We start from the raw sequence: 6,420 nt of genomic DNA, 5'->3' as shown, positions 1-6,420 counted from the left end.
ATGACTTAGCAGCAGCAGCAGCATCCTGTTATTCACCAGTCATGTCACCAAAATAAAATGGGACTAGGTAAAAACTTGTGGAAATAACATCAGATGTCAGGGATTGCATGTCCCTTTGCTGATCCAGTCTCGTACATATGAAGATCCCTAGAGTTAACTGTAGAATTTGGAGCTGTATTTCCATAGGTGTGGTACACAAACCAAGTCTAGCTATGGCGTACATTTGTCCACTAAAACTCCCACCATGGTCACTTCAATAGAGCACTTCTATTTTTTTCACCATACATTACATCTTTCATAGCACTTATTGAAACAGGTCCTGATAACTCAAAACTACCACCAGTATCATTCTTGGGGTGCCCCTTAAATTGAACTTTTCCTCAAATTATATCAGTTACAGCCTGACCACAGAGTTTCCAATTCATACCACTTTAGTACTATGATCAGCACAAGAAAAATACATTCTTTTTCTTATTGTTGTTATTGTTGCTTTAAAGGGCCCTGGATGTTTCTGATTTGAGCAGGGAAGTTTTTGTTTTTTTTTAATATTTACTTGTTTGGCTGCATCAGGTAGCAGTGGGATCTTTGTCGCAGCTCATGGCCTTTCTAGTTGCAGTGAGTGGGCTTAGTTGCTCTGTGGCATGTGGGATCTTAGTTGCCCAATCAGAAATCAATCCCATGTCCCCTGCATCCCTGCATTGTAAGACGGTTTCTTAAACACTGGACCACCAGAGTAGTCCCTGAGTAGAGAAGTTTTAATATGAGGAAATAAAAGTGGTCTACGCTCTCATAATTAAGATGGCATTTTAGAAGCATAGAAGAAATCCCTAAATCATCTTTCTATTTGCTTCATATTACTTTTCACCAGGCTACTTATTGTTCATTTACCTATATTTTCCAAGCCCTCTCCGCTCTGGCTGCAGTTTTCTAAGTCTTTCTTTTGTCTCATTAGATTCTTCTCCCCACCAGCTTTACTGAAGTATAAAAAGCCTACGACAAGATGATCTGATAGCATATGCATTGTAAAAGGAGGTCCACAATCAAGTTAATAGAGCCACCACCTCACACATTTACCTTTAGGAAAAACACTTTTTAAGGATAAATGGCAAAACAGGTTAAAAATACACTTTGAGTGAACCAGTGCTTAATAGTCAAAAGGTAAAGACTTAAAGCTCTAGCTAGTTTTTATAAAATTTAATTGAAATATCTTTCCCATACCACAGACTAAACTGTACAACTCACTGGGCTTTAGCATATTCATAGTTATGTAACCACCATCATTATCTACTTCCAGAACATTTCATTGCTTTAAAAAATAATCCCATACCTGCTATCAGTCATTCCCCCGTTTCCTCCTACCATTCCCCTACCAACTGGCAACCAGTGATCTATCTCTGTGGATTTGTGTATTCTGAACATTTTGTGTAAATTAAATCATACAACACCTGACCTTTGGTGTCTGAGTTTTTTACTAAGACTGTTTTCAAGATTCATCCATGTTGTGGAATGAATCAATATTTTACTTCTTTATATGGCAAAATAATAGTTCATTGCATAAATAGAACGGTACTTGTTGATTTTTTATTATAGTATTTAGAAATACAATAAACAGAATTGCTGAGACCACAGAGTGCAGAGCGCTTTTCAGTCCAAGAATAGCTGGTAAAAATGCCATCTACAAGCAAACACGGCTCAGCTGTTTGGGCTAAAAAGGTCAGTCAATTCAGTTAACAAGACGCTAAAAATAGCAACTCAAAATTTGATTCAACTGAGCAAACATCTTAGAAATGCATTCAATATGGGCGTACTGTGCTCAAAAGGTAAGATCTCTGATAATAGTGACTCTTAACCTTCTCATATTTTTGAAAATTATGTTTTATTTTGTTTTCCTTATTCAACAGAGGCTTCTAGTTGATGAGTACAATCTACACTATTGTGGATCTCACATGTCTTACCAGTGGTGATCTGGACATAATGTAGTCACCATGCTCCTCATATTCTTTGGGACTGAGTCATATGTGCATTATTAGTCAAATGACAAGACTGTGATACATTCAGCTTTTAAAAAACATATTTATTGAATCCTGGGGATGTACTAGACTTTGACCATGGTGTAAATATATCCACTGCTACTTGGTATGACCATTCTAAGGCAGTGACATAGGATTGTCATGTATTAAAATTATTTCATAAATTACTAAGCATGTACCCTATATACACGACATAGTTAAGTTGCAGTCAATCTTTATGCTCAGAGGATGAGTTTTCTTGTTATTTAACTTTTTAAAATTGAGTGTTAATGTAAAAAAGGTCTTCCCTGGTGGCTCAGTGGTAAAAAAATCTGCCTGCAATTCAGGAGGAGATGCAGGTTTGATCCTTGGGTCGGGAAGACAACCTGGAGAAGGAGATTGCAACCCACTCCAGTATTCCTGCCTGGGAAGTCCCATGGACAGAGGAGCTTGTGGGCTGTAGTCCATGGGGTCTCAAAGAGCCGGACATGACTTAGTGACACAACAAGTATAATATAGTAAGAAAGCAAAATTATGTTGTTTGAAAATATTAGAATTTAAATACTGAAAGGTAATTGACCAACCTAGATAGCATATTCAAAAGCAGAGACATTACTTTGCCAACAAAGGTCCGTCTAGTCAAGGCTATGGTTTTTCCTGTGGTCATGTATGGATGTGAGAGTTGGACTGTGGAGAAGGCTGAGCACCGAAGAATTGATGCTTTTGAACTGTGGTATTGCAGAAGACTCTTGAGAGTCCCTTGGACTGCAAGGAGATCCAACCAGTCCATTCTGAAGGAGATCAGCCCTGGGATTTCTTTGGAAGTAATGATGCTAAAGCTGAAACTCCAGTACTTTGGCCACCTCATGCGAAGAGTTGACTCATTGGAAAAGACTCTGATGCTGGGAGGGATTGGGGGCAGGAGGAGAAGGGGACGACAGAGGATGAGATGGCTGGATGGCATCACTGACTGATGGACGTGAGTCTGAGTGAACTCCGGGAGATGGTGATAGACAGGGAGGCCTGGCATGCTGCTATTCATGGGGTCGCAAAGAGTCGGACACAACTGAGCAACTGAATTGAACTGAACTGAATTATCCTAATTTTTTTTGTTGTTGTTAGAGATCCAGAAGTATATAGGTCATAAACATAAATACTTAGTTTATTTTTCCTCTTGAATATTAAGTCCAGAAAAGTAAATCCAATTATTTCCCATTAACTCTTCTTATTACTTAGTTACTGGTTACTTTAGGTTTTTATTTATTTACAAACTTTACACTTTAAGTTTTTAAGATTCAATCTTTTGGTTTATTTTTGATCACCTTGCACTTTCTTGCCATGCTATTACAGTGATTGCAAAGGGTTTTTTTTTTTTTCCCTGTGAGAGATTTGTTCCATGTATCTGTTTGGATATAATACCCAAAATCAGAAAAAGCAGAACAAATAAATGATGAAAGAGTCTAAGTGTACAGAATATCCAGTGAGAAATTAAAAGTTTCCATGAAAACAGATACAAAAGTTAACTAAGAAAAGATATGCTTAGAACAAAGAATTAAAACATCAGGAAAAAACCCAAATGGAATAAATTAAGACTTTCAACACAGTTATTGCTCTTGGAAGTTTCATGAAGAGAAATAAGAGCTGAACTCAAGAAACACATCAGAAAATAAATAAATAAGCAAATAATGAGAAATAAACACTACCAGCAATCCTACTCAAATTCTATGATTTGAAAAAAAAAAGCCTCATCCACTAGAAAATCTATTAACTTTTTCATTGGTAAGGAACACTGATGAAACTTGCTGTTCTACTGGGAAATTTTTACTTCCATTGGAGCAGAGACCTATTCCTCCCTGATTCTATGAGAACTCTTGGATTTTGAGGTAAGCTTCCTGCTGTAATATAGAGTATCTTCAAAACAGAGTCCTTGGTGCTCCTCAAATCAGCCAATGGTGAAATCACCACTCAAATACTGATAAAAGGTTGGAAAACTTCTTGTCCCTATGTGATAAATATTTTTTGAGAGTCATTCAATTATTTACATGGAGCATGACACTGATCTCCAAGACATAAAATAATAGCATTGCCATATTTATTCATAAATTTTCTCATTTATTAAAATCATCAGATTGCCTTAAAATAAAAGATTTTAAAGAATGATTTTTACATATCAGTAATTAATATCTATATCGCACTTACATCTGGTGCTAGCTCTACTTACTCTAAATTTATCTCCCGAAGGCAATTTTAACATGGTCAAACCGAATAGACATTTTAATCCTTGATTTTCATGGACCTTTCAATGGCTGCTGTCTTCACTTGTGACTCTTTTTTCATTTCACATTATGTGTAATTCTCAGAAAATTCCATCCAAAAAAAAAAAACACAACTTCAACTATCACCCATGTGATAACTACTCTCAGATCATTGCTGACAGCCCAGTCCCCTGACCTGGGTTCCAAATTCATTAAACTCACATTAAACTCATTTCCAATGCCAGACTTGGGCACCCCAGGTAGTGCTAGCAGTAAAGAACCTGCCTGCCAAGGCAGGAGATGCAAGAGACATGGATTCGATCCCTGGATCTGGAAGATCTCCTGGAGTAAGCAATGGCAACTGGCTCCAGTATTTTTGTGCCTGGAAGATTCCATGGACAGAGAACTGATGGACTACAGTCCATGGGGTTGCAAACAGTCAGACACGACTGAACACATAGCACAATGCCAGACTTAACTAAACTACGCAACTTCTTGTGTTCTCTCTCATAAGCATCACTAAAGTGTGCTCTAAATGTTCAAGCTATCTGAAATGTTTTCATCCTCACCATCCACTCTTTGATTTATTCATTTCTATGGTGGCTCAGACAGTAAAGTGTCTGTCTACAGCGCAGGAGACTTGGGTTTGATCCCTGGGTCGGGAAGATTGTCTGGAGAAGGAAATGGCAACCCACTTCAGTACTCTTGCCTGGAAAATCCCATGGACAGAGGAGCTTGGGGCAGGCTACTGTCCATGGGGTCGCAAAGAGCTGGGCACGACTGAGCGACTTCACTCACTCATGTGTTTTAGTAATTTTGTATCTATTCCCTCTGACATGATTATCATTCAGATCTTGATCTTTTCTCATATGGATTCTAAATCGTTTCCATACTGCAGGTTTTAGTCACCCCTCAACCAGTCTCAAAGGTTAATTCTAAAAAAGAAAGATACGCATTGATCATGTCACATCGCTGCTTAAAATTCTCTGCTGGAACTCTGTCACTGACATCCTACTACTCCAGCCGTTTGTCTCACTTGGGACCTATACATATCTTTAGCTCCAAAAATATTAAATTACTTACAAATTTCCAAGTACTACCAGATGTCAGGGCATTTTTATACCTGTCATTCTGAGTTTGGCATTCCAATATTTGCGGTTGATATAATGTCATTATCATCTTATAATAATAATTCCCCTTGGAAAATGATATCAAATGAATTATAGAAGCATGTTGAATATGTTTAATAGTAAACTCAGGCTTTTCTCTGAGTCTCTTTTTCTTGATTTCCAGAATACTCAGTGTATACATTTGTTAAAACTGCTTTTCTCTATGTTATTATTTTCTTGACCATCTCACCAAATTTCCTGAGTTCCTTAAAAAGTGAAAGTCACTCAGTCTTGTCTGACTCTTTGCAAGCCCATGACTATACAGTTCATGTAATTCTCCAGGCCAGAATAGTGGAGTGGGTAGCCTGTCACTTCTCCAGCGGATCTTCCCTACCCAGGGATCGAACTGGGGTCTCCTACATTGCAGGCGGATTCTTTACCAACTGAGCGATCAAGGAAGCCCAAGTTCCTTGAGATCAAACTTAATTTTTTTTTTATATCAGTATGCCTGTGACTAAAACACCAGCTAATAGCTAGTTATACTCCATAAATATTTCTGAACCAGTAAAATGGGGAACATATTTGAGACAAGCATACTAGGCCCTCAAGAAAGGCAAAAGTATAATATATAATGCCCACCTCATTCAGCCTTATAGCATATAATCTGTATGTTAAATAGATATATAAATACTTATGTATCAGTCAGTCAGTCAGTTTAGTCGCTCAGTTGTGTCCAGTTCTTTGCGATTCCATGGACTGCAGCACACCAGGCCTCCCTGTCCATCACCAACTCCTGGAATTTACTCAAACTCATGTCCATTGAGTCAGTGATGCCATCCAACCATCTCATCCTCTGTCTGTCCCCTTCTCCTCCCTCCTTCAATCTTTCCCAGCATCAGGATCTTTCCCAATGAGTCAATTCTTTGCATCAGGTGGCCAAAGTATTGGAGCTTCAGCTTCAGCATCAGTCCTTCCAATGAATATTCAGGACTGATTCCCTTTAGGATGGACTGGTTGGATCTCCTTGAAGTTCAAGGGACTCTCAAG

Source organism: Bison bison, unplaced genomic scaffold (genome assembly GCF_000754665.1).
Source record: "Bison bison bison isolate TAMUID 2011002044 unplaced genomic scaffold, Bison_UMD1.0 scf7180017864143, whole genome shotgun sequence".
In the NCBI taxonomy this organism is placed as follows: Eukaryota; Metazoa; Chordata; class Mammalia; order Artiodactyla; family Bovidae; genus Bison; species Bison bison.
The sequence above is the reverse complement of the archived record's forward strand: the minus strand, read 5'-3'. Positions refer to the sequence as shown.